The 19,480-nt window shown below is 33.5% G+C and overlaps 1 long non-coding RNA gene across 1 annotated transcript; it reads left to right on the top strand.

Moving 5' to 3' along the window:
• The first annotated feature begins 501 nt into the window (after window positions 1-501).
• Window positions 502-18,663, top strand: LOC123400096. Its single transcript, XR_006610481.1, has 3 exons — window positions 502-11,413; window positions 16,475-18,165; window positions 18,236-18,663. It is a non-coding gene; the product is annotated as an uncharacterized LOC123400096 (long non-coding RNA).
• The last annotated feature ends 817 nt before the right edge of the window (window positions 18,664-19,480 follow it).

The raw sequence follows: 19,480 nt of genomic DNA, 5'->3' as shown, positions 1-19,480 counted from the left end.
TGTGGGATCAAGACAGCACACATGGCAACCCGCCACCAGGCAACGAATACACATCCGGATTTACAAGGAGCGGAGGTGGACACAAAAGTGGATGTTTAGCTCCATAGGAGTCTCAACAGTGTGGTCATCAGAGTAGCATGAGTAAGAAGATCCTAGATATACTTCTCTTAGGAAATAAAGATGCCATTAGAGATAGAAGAAACCTCAATCTCCAAGAAAGTAGGAACTTGTTTAGTAAAATGGAACAATTTGGATTTAGTTAGGCGATTGTGATCCTGAACAAATTGCATGGTTGATTACGAGATTTTTCATTGGATTTAGGTGATTGTGATCTTGAGGAAATAGTCAAAAATGTTTGGTGGATTAGTTGATCTTGAACAATATGGACTTAGTTAGGTGATTGTAATATTGAACTATTTTTTTGTGCGTTATGAGATTTTAGTTGGATTTAGTTAGGTGATTGTGCCTTGAGATGATAATCAAAGGTGTTGGGTGGATTCTGAGATTTTAGGTCTAGTAGATGAGCATGATGATTATTATATTGGTGGATAAACTTATATTTAACTTTGTTTGAAACTTATATTGGTGGATTATGAGATTTTTGATGGATTTGATGGCGATTTTGAGGAGATATTCTAAAGATGTTTGGTGGATTAATTAATCTTGGACATTTTGAATTTACTTAGGTGGTCGTGATACTAAACCGAATTTCACGCTGGATTATGAGATTTTTCATGGATTTAGTTAGATGATTGTGTCTTGAGAATATAATCAAAGATGTTTGCTTGACTATGAGATTTTAGGTATAGAAGATGAGAATGGTGATTTTATATTGGTGGATAACCAGATCTTTAATTTAGTTTGGAACAATTTTGATTTAGTAAGGTTATTCTTTTTTTTTCAACCAAATTCATGATGGGATTTTGAGGTTTTGTTGGATTTAGGTAGATGACTGTGATCTTAAAGAGATAGTCACAGATGATTTGATGGAATATGCTAAATTAGGTCTAGTAAGGGACCACGGTGGTTAATATATTGGTGGATAAATGGATCTTTAGTAAACATCGAGCAATCTGTATGTAGTTAGGCAATTGTTATCTTGAACAAATTTCGTTGTGGATTACGAGATTTTCAATGGATTTAGTTAGTAGATTGTGATCTTGGGGAGATGTCAAAGATGTTCAGTGGATTAACTACTTTTGAACAATTTGGATTTACTTAGGTGATCGAGACATTGAGCCAAATTTCTCAATGATTTATGAGAATTTAGTTGGATTTAGCTAGGTGGTTGTGTCTTCAGAAGATAGTCGAGGAAGTTTGCTAGATTATGAGATTTTTGGTTTACAAGATAAGCATGAGGATAGTTATATTGGTGGATAAACAAATATTTAATTTATTTAGGAAAAAATGGATTTAGTTAGGTGATTGTCATATTTTGACCTAATTTTATGATGGATTATGAGGTTTTGCTTGGATTTAGTTGGGTGATTGGGATCTTGACAGAGCTTGTAGAAGATATTGACACCCTCCTTTGACATTCTTAATAGCCCTCCATCCTAACCATGTAGTGGTCGCAAATAAATGTGGTTCATATGTCCAAGTTTAATAGCATTGTTTAGCCATGCTAGTCGTGTAAATCATAGGACTTGGGAAGAATCTTTGTTACTCATAGATGTTTTATAAAAACTCAAGGGTGTCACTAATGCCCATGGGATGATTTTGAAAATAAGGTTTTACAAAATGGAGATGAAGTGGAGATTTAGTTAGGTGATTGTGATCTTGACGAGATAGTCAAAGATGTTCGGTGGATTATGAAAATTTATGTCTAGTAATGAGCATGGTGGTTACTATATTGGTGGATAAATGGATCTTTAATAAACTTGAAGCAGTTTGGATTTAGTTAAGCAATTGTGATCTTGGACCAAATTTCATGGCGGATTACGAGATTTTGATGCATTTATTTAGTTCATTGTGATCTTGAGGAGATGGTCAAAAATATTTAGTGGATTAATTCTTGGAAATTTTTGATTTAGTTAGGTGATTGTGATATTGAACTGTATTTCATGATGAATTATGAGATTTTAGGTGGATTTAGTTACATGATTTAATCTTGAGAAGATAGTCTAAAATGTTAGGTGGATTATGAGATTTTAGGTATGATAGATGAGCATGGTGATTATTATATTGGTGGATAAATATATCTTTAATTTTGTATGAAACATTTTGGATTTAGTTAGGTGATTATAAGGTTTTGGTTGGATTTAGTTAGGTGATTGTGATCTTGACGAGTTAGTATAAGATGTTTGGTGGATTATGTGAATTTAAGTCTAGTAGGTGAGCTTGGTGGTTATTATATTGGTGAATTGGTGAATAAGCAATTTTTTAATAAACTTAAGAAAAAATGGATTTAGTTAGGCGACTGTGATCTTGAACCAAATTTCATGATGGATTATGAGATTTTAGATGAATATAGTCAGTTGATTTTCATCTTGAGAAGATACTCAAAGATATTTGATGGATTAATTAATCTTGAACAATTTGAATTTAGTTAGGCTTTTGCGATATTGAGTCGAATTTCATGATGATTTATGTGGATTTAGATAACTTATTATGATCTTGATAAGATGGTCAAAGATGTTCGGTGGTTTTTAAGATTTTAGGCCTAGTACATCAGCATGGTGACTATTATATTGGTGGATAAACTGACCTTTCATTTAGTTTGAAACAATTTGAATTTAGTTAGGTGATTGTGAACTTCTAACCAAATTCACAGTGCATTTTGATTTTTGGGTTGGATTTATTTAGGTGACTATAATCTTGGTGAGGTAGTCAAAGATGTTCGGTGGATTATGTGGGCATTTATGTCTAGTAAGTAAGCATGGTCGTTATTATATTGATGGACACATTGATTTTAAGTAAACTTGGCGTAATTTGGATTTAGTTAGGCGATTGTGGTCTTTAACCAAATTTCATGGTGAAATACTAGATTTTAAATGGATCTAATTAGTTGATTGAGATCTTGAGGGAATAGTCAAAGATGTTCGGTGGATTAATTAATCTTGAACAATTTGGATTTAGTTCGGTGATTGTGATATTCAACAAAAATATTCGGTGATTTATTTGATTTAGGTGAATTTAGTCAAAAATGTTGGTGGATTATTAGATTTTAGATATGGAAATGAGCATGGTGATTACTATAGTGGTAGATAATCACATATTTAATTTAGTTCGGATCAGTTCTGATTACTTAGGTGTTGTGATCTTTAACCTAAATTTAGGATGGATTATGAGGTTTTGGCTGGATTTACTTAGGTGATTGTGATCTTGATAAGATATTCAAAGATGTTCGATGGATTAATACCTCTAGTCAGCAAATATGATGATTATTATATTTGTGGATAAGTGGATCTCTAATAAACTTGAAGCAATTTGAATTTAGTTACGATTGTGATCTTGAACAAAATTTCATGGTGGATTACGAGGTTATGGATTGATTTGATTAGTTGATTGTGATCTTGACGATTCGATGGATTAATTAATCTTGAATAATTTGGATTTAGTTTGGTGATTGTGATATTGAACCAAATTTTTCACTGATTTATGAGATTTTAGGTGGATTTAGTTAGGTGATTTAATCATGAGAAGATAGTAAAACATGTTTGGTGGATTATGAGATTTCTAGGTATGGTAAATGGGCATGGTGATTATTATATTGATGGATAAACAGATCTTTAATTTAGTTTGAAAGAACTTAGATCTAGTTAGGTGGTTGTGATCTTGACGAACTAGTAAAAGATGTTTGGTGACTTATGTGGATTTAGGTTTAGTAGGTGAGCATGTTGGTTATTATATTGATAAATAAATGTTCTTCTAATAAACTTGGAAAAAATTGGATTTAGTTAGGCGGTTGTGATCTTGAACAAAATTTTATGGTGGTTTATGAGATTTTTTATGGCTTTTGTTATTTGATTGTGATCTTGAGAAAATAGTCAACGATGTTTGGTGGATTAATTAATCTGGACCAATTTGGATTTAATAAGGTGGTTGTGACACTGAACCAAATTTCATGAGGGATCATGAGATTAGGTGGATTTAGTTAGGTGATTGTGTCTTGAGAATATAGTGAGTGATGGTTGTTGGATTATGAGATTTTAGGTTTAGTAGATGAAAATGGTGATTATTATATTGGTGCATAAATAGATATTTAATTTAGCTTGAAACAATTTGGATTTACTTTGGTGACTGTGATCTTTGACCAAATTTCTCTTTGATTTATGAGATTTTAGTTGCATTTAGTTAGGTGATTGTGTCCTATGAAGATAATCGAATATGTTTGGTGGATTATGAGATTTTAGGTATAATAAATGAGCATGATGATTATTATATTGATGGATAAAAAGATATTTGATTTGGTTTAGAACAATTTGGATTTAGTTCAGTGATTGTGATCTTTTAACCTAATTTTACAATGGATTATAAGGTTTTGGTTGGATTTAGTTAGGTGATTATGATTTTGACGAGCTAGTAAAAGATGGCCGGTGGATTATATGAATCTAGGTTTAGTAGATGAGCATGTTGATTATTATATTGGTGGATAGAGATGAGAGCCACACAAGTGACTCAAGTCGATGATGCCACTAGTGAAAATAGCTGATAAACAAGGCAAGAGAGGTGGAGAGGCTGGGGATAATGGCAGTAGATGGACTTTATCCAGCATCCCACGTTCCCGTGCATTCTTTGTTCCCCGTTTATCCAGCTTGATGTCCTTGTCCTATTTGCGGTTTCGTGCCACACACTTGATTAAGCATCCCACGTTCTCCTACTAAGTGCCCTTGGCCTTGACGGTAGGTATCGCGTGTTCTTGGGCGCGTCCCGTGTATAAAATTCAGGTATGCGCCAATTGTCCTAGCTCTTGCTCGCCATTGGTGGTGCTTGAGCGTGCGGTTACGGTGTCGACCAACTAGGGAACACGGGATGTGGGATCAAGACAGCACACATGGCAACCCGCCACCAGGCAACGAATACACATCCGGATTTACAAGGAGCGGAGGTGGACACAAAAGTGGATGTTTAGCTCCATAGGAGTCTCAACAGTGTGGTCATCAGAGTAGCATGAGTAAGAAGATCCTAGATATACTTCTCTTAGGAAATAAAGATGCCATTAGAGATAGAAGAAACCTCAATCTCCAAGAAAGTAGGAACTTGTTTAGTAAAATGGAACAATTTGGATTTAGTTAGGCGATTGTGATCCTGAACAAATTGCATGGTGGATTACGAGATTTTTCATTGGATTTAGGTGATTGTGATCTTGAGGAAATAGTCAAAAATGTTTGGTGGATTAGTTGATCTTGAACAATATGGACTTAGTTAGGTGATTGTAATATTGAACTATTTTTTTGTGCGTTATGAGATTTTAGTTGGATTTAGTTAGGTGATTGTGCCTTGAGATGATAATCAAAGGTGTTTGGTGGATTCTGAGATTTTAGGTCTAGTAGATGAGCATGATGATTATTATATTGGTGGATAAACTTATATTTAACTTTGTTTGAAACTTATATTGGTGGATTATGAGATTTTTGATGGATTTGATGGCGATTTTGAGGAGATATTCTAAAGATGTTTGGTGGATTAATTAATCTTGGACATTTTGAATTTACTTAGGTGGTCGTGATACTAAACCGAATTTCACGCTGGATTATGAGATTTTTCATGGATTTAGTTAGATGATTGTGTCTTGAGAATATAATCAAAGATGTTTGCTTGACTATGAGATTTTAGGTATAGAAGATGAGAATGGTGATTTTATATTGGTGGATAACCAGATCTTTAATTTAGTTTGGAACAATTTTGATTTAGTAAGGTTATTCTTTTTTTTTCAACCAAATTCATGATGGGATTTTGAGGTTTTGTTGGATTTAGGTAGATGACTGTGATCTTAAAGAGATAGTCACAGATGATTTGATGGAATATGCTAAATTAGGTCTAGTAAGGGACCACGGTGGTTAATATATTGGTGGATAAATGGATCTTTAGTAAACATCGAGCAATCTGTATGTAGTTAGGCAATTGTTATCTTGAACAAATTTCGTTGTGGATTACGAGATTTTCAATGGATTTAGTTAGTAGATTGTGATCTTGGGGAGATGTCAAAGATGTTCAGTGGATTAACTACTTTTGAACAATTTGGATTTACTTAGGTGATCGAGACATTGAGCCAAATTTCTCAATGATTTATGAGAATTTAGTTGGATTTAGCTAGGTGGTTGTGTCTTCAGAAGATAGTCGAGGAAGTTTGCTAGATTATGAGATTTTTGGTTTACAAGATAAGCATGAGGATAGTTATATTGGTGGATAAACAAATATTTAATTTATTTAGGAAAAAATGGATTTAGTTAGGTGATTGTCATATTTTGACCTAATTTTATGATGGATTATGAGGTTTTGCTTGGATTTAGTTGGGTGATTGGGATCTTGACAGAGCTTGTAGAAGATATTGACACCCTCCTTTGACATTCTTAATAGCCCTCCATCCTAACCATGTAGTGGTCGCAAATAAATGTGGTTCATATGTCCAAGTTTAATAGCATTGTTTAGCCATGCTAGTCGTGTAAATCATAGGACTTGGGAAGAATCTTTGTTACTCATAGATGTTTTATAAAAACTCAAGGGTGTCACTAATGCCCATGGGATGATTTTGAAAATAAGGTTTTACAAAATGGAGATGAAGTGGAGATTTAGTTAGGTGATTGTGATCTTGACGAGATAGTCAAAGATGTTCGGTGGATTATGAAAATTTATGTCTAGTAATGAGCATGGTGGTTACTATATTGGTGGATAAATGGATCTTTAATAAACTTGAAGCAGTTTGGATTTAGTTAAGCAATTGTGATCTTGGACCAAATTTCATGGCGGATTACGAGATTTTGATGCATTTATTTAGTTCATTGTGATCTTGAGGAGATGGTCAAAAATATTTAGTGGATTAATTCTTGGAAATTTTTGATTTAGTTAGGTGATTGTGATATTGAACTGTATTTCATGATGAATTATGAGATTTTAGGTGGATTTAGTTACATGATTTAATCTTGAGAAGATAGTCTAAAATGTTAGGTGGATTATGAGACTTTAGGTATGATAGATGAGCATGGTGATTATTATATTGGTGGATAAATATATCTTTAATTTTGTATGAAACATTTTGGATTTAGTTAGGTGATTATAAGGTTTTGGTTGGATTTAGTTAGGTGATTGTGATCTTGACGAGTTAGTATAAGATGTTTGGTGGATTATGTGAATTTAAGTCTAGTAGGTGAGCTTGGTGGTTATTATATTGGTGAATTGGTGAATAAGCAATTTTTTAATAAACTTAAGAAAAAATGGATTTAGTTAGGCGACTGTGATCTTGAACCAAATTTCATGATGGATTATGAGATTTTAGATGAATATAGTCAGTTGATTTTCATCTTGAGAAGATACTCAAAGATATTTGATGGATTAATTAATCTTGAACAATTTGAATTTAGTTAGGCTTTTGCGATATTGAGTCGAATTTCATGATGATTTATGTGGATTTAGATAACTTATTATGATCTTGATAAGATGGTCAAAGATGTTCGGTGGTTTTTAAGATTTTAGGCCTAGTACATCAGCATGGTGACTATTATATTGGTGGATAAACTGACCTTTCATTTAGTTTGAAACAATTTGAATTTAGTTAGGTGATTGTGAACTTCTAACCAAATTCACAGTGCATTTTGATTTTTGGGTTGGATTTATTTAGGTGACTATAATCTTGGTGAGGTAGTCAAAGATGTTCGGTGGATTATGTGGGCATTTATGTCTAGTAAGTAAGCATGGTCGTTATTATATTGATGGACACATTGATTTTAAGTAAACTTGGCGTAATTTGGATTTAGTTAGGCGATTGTGGTCTTTAACCAAATTTCATGGTGAAATACTAGATTTTAAATGGATCTAATTAGTTGATTGAGATCTTGAGGGAATAGTCAAAGATGTTCGGTGGATTAATTAATCTTGAACAATTTGGATTTAGTTCGGTGATTGTGATATTCAACAAAAATATTCGGTGATTTATTTGATTTAGGTGAATTTAGTCAAAAATGTTGGTGGATTATTAGATTTTAGATATGGAAATGAGCATGGTGATTACTATAGTGGTAGATAATCACATATTTAATTTAGTTCGGATCAGTTCTGATTACTTAGGTGTTGTGATCTTTAACCTAAATTTAGGATGGATTATGAGGTTTTGGCTGGATTTACTTAGGTGATTGTGATCTTGATAAGATATTCAAAGATGTTCGATGGATTAATACCTCTAGTCAGCAAATATGATGATTATTATATTTGTGGATAAGTGGATCTCTAATAAACTTGAAGCAATTTGAATTTAGTTACGATTGTGATCTTGAACAAAATTTCATGGTGGATTACGAGGTTATGGATTGATTTGATTAGTTGATTGTGATCTTGACGATTCGATGGATTAATTAATCTTGAATAATTTGGATTTAGTTTGGTGATTGTGATATTGAACCAAATTTTTCACTGATTTATGAGATTTTAGGTGGATTTAGTTAGGTGATTTAATCATGAGAAGATAGTAAAACATGTTTGGTGGATTATGAGATTTCTAGGTATGGTAAATGGGCATGGTGATTATTATATTGATGGATAAACAGATCTTTAATTTAGTTTGAAAGAACTTAGATCTAGTTAGGTGGTTGTGATCTTGACGAACTAGTAAAAGATGTTTGGTGACTTATGTGGATTTAGGTTTAGTAGGTGAGCATGTTGGTTATTATATTGATAAATAAATGTTCTTCTAATAAACTTGGAAAAAATTGGATTTAGTTAGGCGGTTGTGATCTTGAACAAAATTTTATGGTGGTTTATGAGATTTTTTATGGCTTTTGTTATTTGATTGTGATCTTGAGAAAATAGTCAACGATGTTTGGTGGATTAATTAATCTGGACCAATTTGGATTTAATAAGGTGGTTGTGACACTGAACCAAATTTCATGAGGGATCATGAGATTAGGTGGATTTAGTTAGGTGATTGTGTCTTGAGAATATAGTGAGTGATGGTTGTTGGATTATGAGATTTTAGGTTTAGTAGATGAAAATGGTGATTATTATATTGGTGCATAAATAGATATTTAATTTAGCTTGAAACAATTTGGATTTACTTTGGTGACTGTGATCTTTGACCAAATTTCTCTTTGATTTATGAGATTTTAGTTGCATTTAGTTAGGTGATTGTGTCCTATGAAGATAATCGAATATGTTTGGTGGATTATGAGATTTTAGGTATAATAAATGAGCATGATGATTATTATATTGATGGATAAAAAGATATTTGATTTGGTTTAGAACAATTTGGATTTAGTTCAGTGATTGTGATCTTTTAACCTAATTTTACAATGGATTATAAGGTTTTGGTTGGATTTAGTTAGGTGATTATGATTTTGACGAGCTAGTAAAAGATGGCCGGTGGATTATATGAATCTAGGTTTAGTAGATGAGCATGTTGATTATTATATTGGTGGATAGAGATGAGAGCCACACAAGTGACTCAAGTCGATGATGCCACTAGTGAAAATAGCTGATAAACAAGGCAAGAGAGGTGGAGAGGCTGGGGATAATGGCAGTAGATGGACTTTATCCAGCATCCCACGTTCCCGTGCATTCTTTGTTCCCCGTTTATCCAGCTTGATGTCCTTGTCCTATTTGCGGTTTCGTGCCACACACTTGATTAAGCATCCCACGTTCTCCTACTAAGTGCCCTTGGCCTTGACGGTAGGTATCGCGTGTTCTTGGGCGCGTCCCGTGTATAAAATTCAGGTATGCGCCAATTGTCCTAGCTCTTGCTCGCCATTGGTGGTGCTTGAGCGTGCGGTTACGGTGTCGACCAACTAGGGAACACGGGATGTGGGATCAAGACAGCACACATGGCAACCCGCCACCAGGCAACGAATACACATCCGGATTTACAAGGAGCGGAGGTGGACACAAAAGTGGATGTTTAGCTCCATAGGAGTCTCAACAGTGTGGTCATCAGAGTAGCATGAGTAAGAAGATCCTAGATATACTTCTCTTAGGAAATAAAGATGCCATTAGAGATAGAAGAAACCTCAATCTCCAAGAAAGTAGGAACTTGTTTAGTAAAATGGAACAATTTGGATTTAGTTAGGCGATTGTGATCCTGAACAAATTGCATGGTGGATTACGAGATTTTTCATTGGATTTAGGTGATTGTGATCTTGAGGAAATAGTCAAAAATGTTTGGTGGATTAGTTGATCTTGAACAATATGGACTTAGTTAGGTGATTGTAATATTGAACTATTTTTTTGTGCGTTATGAGATTTTAGTTGGATTTAGTTAGGTGATTGTGCCTTGAGATGATAATCAAAGGTGTTTGGTGGATTCTGAGATTTTAGGTCTAGTAGATGAGCATGATGATTATTATATTGGTGGATAAACTTATATTTAACTTTGTTTGAAACTTATATTGGTGGATTATGAGATTTTTGATGGATTTGATGGCGATTTTGAGGAGATATTCTAAAGATGTTTGGTGGATTAATTAATCTTGGACATTTTGAATTTACTTAGGTGGTCGTGATACTAAACCGAATTTCACGCTGGATTATGAGATTTTTCATGGATTTAGTTAGATGATTGTGTCTTGAGAATATAATCAAAGATGTTTGCTTGACTATGAGATTTTAGGTATAGAAGATGAGAATGGTGATTTTATATTGGTGGATAACCAGATCTTTAATTTAGTTTGGAACAATTTTGATTTAGTAAGGTTATTCTTTTTTTTTCAACCAAATTCATGATGGGATTTTGAGGTTTTGTTGGATTTAGGTAGATGACTGTGATCTTAAAGAGATAGTCACAGATGATTTGATGGAATATGCTAAATTAGGTCTAGTAAGGGACCACGGTGGTTAATATATTGGTGGATAAATGGATCTTTAGTAAACATCGAGCAATCTGTATGTAGTTAGGCAATTGTTATCTTGAACAAATTTCGTTGTGGATTACGAGATTTTCAATGGATTTAGTTAGTAGATTGTGATCTTGGGGAGATGTCAAAGATGTTCAGTGGATTAACTACTTTTGAACAATTTGGATTTACTTAGGTGATCGAGACATTGAGCCAAATTTCTCAATGATTTATGAGAATTTAGTTGGATTTAGCTAGGTGGTTGTGTCTTCAGAAGATAGTCGAGGAAGTTTGCTAGATTATGAGATTTTTGGTTTACAAGATAAGCATGAGGATAGTTATATTGGTGGATAAACAAATATTTAATTTATTTAGGAAAAAATGGATTTAGTTAGGTGATTGTCATATTTTGACCTAATTTTATGATGGATTATGAGGTTTTGCTTGGATTTAGTTGGGTGATTGGGATCTTGACAGAGCTTGTAGAAGATATTGACACCCTCCTTTGACATTCTTAATAGCCCTCCATCCTAACCATGTAGTGGTCGCAAATAAATGTGGTTCATATGTCCAAGTTTAATAGCATTGTTTAGCCATGCTAGTCGTGTAAATCATAGGACTTGGGAAGAATCTTTGTTACTCATAGATGTTTTATAAAAACTCAAGGGTGTCACTAATGCCCATGGGATGATTTTGAAAATAAGGTTTTACAAAATGGAGATGAAGTGGAGATTTAGTTAGGTGATTGTGATCTTGACGAGATAGTCAAAGATGTTCGGTGGATTATGAAAATTTATGTCTAGTAATGAGCATGGTGGTTACTATATTGGTGGATAAATGGATCTTTAATAAACTTGAAGCAGTTTGGATTTAGTTAAGCAATTGTGATCTTGGACCAAATTTCATGGCGGATTACGAGATTTTGATGCATTTATTTAGTTCATTGTGATCTTGAGGAGATGGTCAAAAATATTTAGTGGATTAATTCTTGGAAATTTTTGATTTAGTTAGGTGATTGTGATATTGAACTGTATTTCATGATGAATTATGAGATTTTAGGTGGATTTAGTTACATGATTTAATCTTGAGAAGATAGTCTAAAATGTTAGGTGGATTATGAGATTTTAGGTATGATAGATGAGCATGGTGATTATTATATTGGTGGATAAATATATCTTTAATTTTGTATGAAACATTTTGGATTTAGTTAGGTGATTATAAGGTTTTGGTTGGATTTAGTTAGGTGATTGTGATCTTGACGAGTTAGTATAAGATGTTTGGTGGATTATGTGAATTTAAGTCTAGTAGGTGAGCTTGGTGGTTATTATATTGGTGAATTGGTGAATAAGCAATTTTTTAATAAACTTAAGAAAAAATGGATTTAGTTAGGCGACTGTGATCTTGAACCAAATTTCATGATGGATTATGAGATTTTAGATGAATATAGTCAGTTGATTTTCATCTTGAGAAGATACTCAAAGATATTTGATGGATTAATTAATCTTGAACAATTTGAATTTAGTTAGGCTTTTGCGATATTGAGTCGAATTTCATGATGATTTATGTGGATTTAGATAACTTATTATGATCTTGATAAGATGGTCAAAGATGTTCGGTGGTTTTTAAGATTTTAGGCCTAGTACATCAGCATGGTGACTATTATATTGGTGGATAAACTGACCTTTCATTTAGTTTGAAACAATTTGAATTTAGTTAGGTGATTGTGAACTTCTAACCAAATTCACAGTGCATTTTGATTTTTGGGTTGGATTTATTTAGGTGACTATAATCTTGGTGAGGTAGTCAAAGATGTTCGGTGGATTATGTGGGCATTTATGTCTAGTAAGTAAGCATGGTCGTTATTATATTGATGGACACATTGATTTTAAGTAAACTTGGCGTAATTTGGATTTAGTTAGGCGATTGTGGTCTTTAACCAAATTTCATGGTGAAATACTAGATTTTAAATGGATCTAATTAGTTGATTGAGATCTTGAGGGAATAGTCAAAGATGTTCGGTGGATTAATTAATCTTGAACAATTTGGATTTAGTTCGGTGATTGTGATATTCAACAAAAATATTCGGTGATTTATTTGATTTAGGTGAATTTAGTCAAAAATGTTGGTGGATTATTAGATTTTAGATATGGAAATGAGCATGGTGATTACTATAGTGGTAGATAATCACATATTTAATTTAGTTCGGATCAGTTCTGATTACTTAGGTGTTGTGATCTTTAACCTAAATTTAGGATGGATTATGAGGTTTTGGCTGGATTTACTTAGGTGATTGTGATCTTGATAAGATATTCAAAGATGTTCGATGGATTAATACCTCTAGTCAGCAAATATGATGATTATTATATTTGTGGATAAGTGGATCTCTAATAAACTTGAAGCAATTTGAATTTAGTTACGATTGTGATCTTGAACAAAATTTCATGGTGGATTACGAGGTTATGGATTGATTTGATTAGTTGATTGTGATCTTGACGATTCGATGGATTAATTAATCTTGAATAATTTGGATTTAGTTTGGTGATTGTGATATTGAACCAAATTTTTCACTGATTTATGAGATTTTAGGTGGATTTAGTTAGGTGATTTAATCATGAGAAGATAGTAAAACATGTTTGGTGGATTATGAGATTTCTAGGTATGGTAAATGGGCATGGTGATTATTATATTGATGGATAAACAGATCTTTAATTTAGTTTGAAAGAACTTAGATCTAGTTAGGTGGTTGTGATCTTGACGAACTAGTAAAAGATGTTTGGTGACTTATGTGGATTTAGGTTTAGTAGGTGAGCATGTTGGTTATTATATTGATAAATAAATGTTCTTCTAATAAACTTGGAAAAAATTGGATTTAGTTAGGCGGTTGTGATCTTGAACAAAATTTTATGGTGGTTTATGAGATTTTTTATGGCTTTTGTTATTTGATTGTGATCTTGAGAAAATAGTCAACGATGTTTGGTGGATTAATTAATCTGGACCAATTTGGATTTAATAAGGTGGTTGTGACACTGAACCAAATTTCATGAGGGATCATGAGATTAGGTGGATTTAGTTAGGTGATTGTGTCTTGAGAATATAGTGAGTGATGGTTGTTGGATTATGAGATTTTAGGTTTAGTAGATGAAAATGGTGATTATTATATTGGTGCATAAATAGATATTTAATTTAGCTTGAAACAATTTGGATTTACTTTGGTGACTGTGATCTTTGACCAAATTTCTCTTTGATTTATGAGATTTTAGTTGCATTTAGTTAGGTGATTGTGTCCTATGAAGATAATCGAATATGTTTGGTGGATTATGAGATTTTAGGTATAATAAATGAGCATGATGATTATTATATTGATGGATAAAAGGATATTTGATTTGGTTTAGAACAATTTGAATTTAGTTTGGTGATTGTGATCTTTTAACCTAATTTTACAGTGGATTATAAGATTTTGGTTGGATTTAGTTAGGTGATTATGATTTTGACGAGCTAGTAAAAGATGGCCGGTGGATTATCTTGATATAGGTTTAGTAGATGAGCATGTTGATTATTATATTGGTGGATAGAGATGAGAGCCACACAAGTGACTCAAGGCGATGATGCCACTACTGAAAATAGCTGATAAACAAGGCAAGGGAGGTGGAGAGACTAGGGATAATGGCAGCAGATGGAGTTTATCGAGCATCCCACGTTCCTGTGCATTCTTTGTTCCCCGTTGATCCGGCTTGATGTCCTTGTCCTGTTTGCGGTTTTGTGTCACGCACTTGATTAAGCATCCCACATTCTCCTACTGTGCGCCCTTGGCCTTGACGATAGGTATCACATGTTCTCGGACGCGCCCCGTGTACAAAATCTAGGTATGCGCCAATTGTCCAAGCTCTTGCTCGCCATTGATGGTGCTTGAGCATGCGGTTACGGTGTCGACCAGCGAGGGAACACGTGATGTGGGATAAAGATAGCACACATAGCAACACGCCACCAGGCAACGGATACACATCCAGATTTGCAAGGAGTGGAGGTGGACACAAAAGTGGATGTTGAGCTCCATAGGAGTCTCAACAGTGTGCTCATCAAAGCAGCATGAGTAAGAATATCCTAGATATACTTCTCTTAGGAAATAAAGAAGCCATTAGAGATAGAAGAAACCTCAATCTCCAATAAAGTAGCGACTTCTTTAGTAAACATGGAACAATTTGGATTTAGTTAGGCGATTGTGATCTTGAACAAATTGCATGATGGATTACGAGATTTTTCAATGGATTTAGGTGGTTGTGATCTTGAGGAGAGAGTCAAAAAAATTTGGTGGATGAATTGATCTTGAAGAATATGGATTTAGTTAGGTGATTGTGATATTGAACTATTATTTTGTGATTTATGAGATTTTAGTTGGATTTAGTTAGGTGATTGTGTCTTGAGATGATAATCAGAGATGTTTGGTGGATTATGAGATTTTAGGTCTAGTAGATGAGCATGATGATTATTATATTGGTGGATAAACATATATTTAATTTAGTTTGAAACAATTTGGATTTAGTTAGGTGATTGTGATCTTTTAAACTAATTTTACGGTGGGTGTTTTGGTTGGTTTTAGTTAGGTGTTTTTTATTTCGACGACTTAGTAAAATATTTTCGGTGGATTATGTGAATTTAGGTCTAATAGGTGAGCATGTTGATTATTATTTGGTAAATAAATGAATCTTTAATAAATTTAAAACAATTTGGATTTAATTAGCCGATTGTGGCCTTGAACCAAATTTTATTGTGAATTATGAGATTTTTGATGGATTGGTTAGTTGATGGCTATTTTGAGGAGATACTCTAAATATGTTTGGTGGATTAATTAATCTTGGACAATTTGAATTTACTTAGGTGGCCGTGATACTAAACCGAATTTCACGCTGGATTATGAGATTTTACGTGGATTTAGTTAAATGATTGTGTCTTGAGAATATAGTTAAAGATGTTTGCTTGACTGTGAGATTTTAGGTTTAGAAGATGAGAATGGTGAATTTATATTGGTGGATAAACATATCTTTAATTTAGTTTGGAACAATTTTGATTTAGTTAGGTGATCGTATTTTTTCAACCAAATTCATGATGGGATTTTGAGGCTTTGTTGGATTTAGTTAGATGACTGTGATCTTAAATAGATAGTCAGAGATGATTGATGAAATGTAGTAAAATTTAGGTCTAGTAAGGGACCATGATGGTTATTATATTGGTGGATAAATGGATCTTTAGTAAACATGGAGCAATCTGGATGTAGTTAGGCAATTGTGATCTTGAACAAATTTTGCGGTGGATTACGAGATTTTCAATGGATTTAGTTAGTAGATTGTGGTCTTGGGGAGATGTCAAAGTTGTTCGTGGATTAACTAATTTTGAACAATTTGGATTTAATTAGGTTCTCGGTGATTTATGAGATTTTAGTTGGATTTAGTTAGGTGATTGTGTCTTCAAAAGATAGTCGAGGAAGTTTGGTGGATTATGAGATTTTTGGTCTACAAGATAAGCATGAGGATTATTATATTGGTGGATAAACAAATATTTAAGTTAATTAGGAAAAAAATGGATTTAGTTAGGTGATTGTCATATTTTGACCTAATTTTATGATGGATTATGAGGTTTTGCATGGATTTAGTTGGGTGATTGGGATCTTGACGAGCTTGTAAAAGCTATTGACACCCTCCTTTGACATTCTTAATAGCCCTCCTTCCTAACCATGTAGTAGTCGCAAATAAATGTGGTTCATATGTTCAAGTTTAATAGTAATGCTTAGCCATGCTAGTCATGTAAATCATAGGACTTGGGAAGAATCTTTGTTACTCATAGATGTTTTATAAAAACTCAAGAGTGTCACTAATGCCCATGGGATTATTCTGAAAATAAGGTTTTACAAAATGGAGATGACGTGGAGATTTAGTTAGGTGATTGTGATCTTGACGAGATGGTCAAAGATGTTCGGTGGATTATGAAAATTTATGTCTAGTAAATGAGCATGGTGGTTACTATATTGGTGGATAAATGGATCTTTAATAAACTTGAAGCAATTTGGATTTAGTTAGGCAATTGTGATCTTGGACCCAATTTCATGGTGGATTTCGAGATTTTGATGCATTTATTTAGTTCACTATGATCTTGAGGAGACGGTAAAAAATGTTTAGTGGATTAATTCTTGGAAAATTTGGATTTAGTTAGGTGATTGTGATATTGAACTGTATTTCATGATGAATTATAAGATTTTAGGTGGATTTAGTTACGTGATTTAATCTTGAGAAGATAGTCTAAAATGTTCGGTGGTTATGAGAGTTTAGGTATGATAAATGAGCATGGTGATTATTATATTGATGGATAAATATATCTTTAATTTTGTTTGAAACATTTTGGATTTAGTTAGGTGATTGCAATCTTAAATCAAATTTCACGATGGATTATAAGATTTTAGTTGGATATAGTTAGGTGATTGTGACTTGACGAGTCAGTATAAGGTGTTTGGTGGATTATGTGAATTTAAGTCTAGTAGGTTAGCTTGGTGGTTATCATATTGGTGAATAAGCATTTTTTCAATAAAATTAAGAAAAAATGGATTTAGGTAGGCGATTGTGATCTTGAACCAAATTTCATGATGGACTATGAGATTTTAGATGAATATAGTCAGTTGATTAATCCAGATACTACGTACTACTCACTAGCTTGTCCCGGGAAAAGAAATGCTGCTTAAATTGATTGTTTTTGAAAATCCCATAAATTGACAGTTAAAGTCCACTAAAATGCCTTAAGATATTCATTTTAACATGTTCTGGGTATCCCTCGTAGATTCCATGTTGATTAAATTTACCCATTCTCTACATACAATTGGCAATTCCTTATTCACATCTTTGTTATACAAGCTCATCATGTTCTTGGAAGGGAATTTGTTTTCATTTTAGGTGCATAACATTTTGCATGTTTGATGGATGTTTACTCCTTTTGTATAATATGGTTACCTGAATCTCCCATACTAGACTACCAATGGTGTAGATTTTTTATATTGAGGTTTAGAAAATTAACTTTGGTTAGCTACCTTATGGAGGGTTGTTTTTGGAGGAAAAGAAGACAAAGATCGACGGATCACCGTATACAGCCTGCTAGTAAGCACAGCTGGGACAAACCTGATGATGAACATCACTATTTTCCTGAGAAGGTTATTCATCGTTTGCTGCTTACTATATTGCATATGTGATGTTGACACTTAATATTGTTATTCATGACAGATGTGCTTGTCCAGGATCCAGCATGTTGAACCGAAAAAAGATGGTACTATAATTGGCCAGTGACTAAGTTGTACCATTCCTTGAACAAACTTATATTCGCTCGCGATAAGACGTCTATGGCTCATCTACAAGATGGGAACAAAAGGAACAGCTTCAGCATAGTATGCTATCTTAACTGCCACTGTACCTATCAACCAGATGAACTAGTTTGAAGAATGCAGTCCACTGAAAAAATTAAGCCTCTGTAATATAGGGAGTCTCAGTGATGAACCTTTGTGTGTTCTCGATTTTTATTTTGAGAGTGTTGCTTATTTGAAATGACAGTGGGGTTCTTGCTCCTCCCCAATGCCAAACTCCTCATGTAACTATATGCTACTCTTTGTAACTGCTTGATGCTGTGATAATATATGTTCAGGCCGGCGTAAACCCACCGTTGTGATAAATGCTCTATATTATTCTTATTCAGTCAAAAACTGTAATTAGGAGTCATAAACTGTAGCTGCTACACTGCTCACATTGATCTTCTTATTTGGTTTCCTTGTGTATATTCAGTTTTTTATGTACAAAAACTACAACGAACCCTATTCAGTTTTGATGTTCAGGTGCCTACTAATTTCACGAGGCAGTGTAACTACCATGTGCCTAAAACTGACCCTGCATAGTTTTTTTATTGCTCAACTAATCTAATTTTATTTCGTTGTCCCTTGTTTTCTATTTTTATTTCAATCACTCCCAGATTACAGTCTTAATTAGTGGGATGAGGAGAAAGTCGAAGCAATTTATTGTTGGTACATTCTTCTGCGATTTGCACCGCGCTATTCCGAATAAGGAGATGCATCAAGTTTAAAGCAACAAATGCGTGTCTATATATAAAAACAACCCGGATTAAAAATTAATAAGTTAATTTTGTTGCTATCTGTTCCAATGAAATCTTGGAATAGATTTGCTTTCACATACACAACCAATCATGAATGTAAGCATACCCATCTTAATAGCCCTACAGAATTATTTATTTTCTGTTGTTGGACAAAGTTCTCTACAAAATCATGCTACTATGTACTACATGTTTTAATTTTCTTGTAGATGGTAGGTAGGTCCATGGATCGAGTGTCTATCTGGTTTTGGAGTACACTACTACAGGAGATGATGAGATTAGAGCAGCAGGAGATGATGGAATTTTCTTAAAGTTGTAGACTGAGATGTAGATTACTAAATTTATCTTAGTTGATTACTTCAGTTTTGGTG

This window comes from Hordeum vulgare, chromosome 5H (assembly GCF_904849725.1).
Source record: "Hordeum vulgare subsp. vulgare chromosome 5H, MorexV3_pseudomolecules_assembly, whole genome shotgun sequence".
Classification (NCBI taxonomy): Eukaryota; Viridiplantae; Streptophyta; class Magnoliopsida; order Poales; family Poaceae; genus Hordeum; species Hordeum vulgare.
The sequence above is the reverse complement of the archived record's forward strand: the minus strand, read 5'-3'. Positions and strand labels throughout refer to the sequence as shown.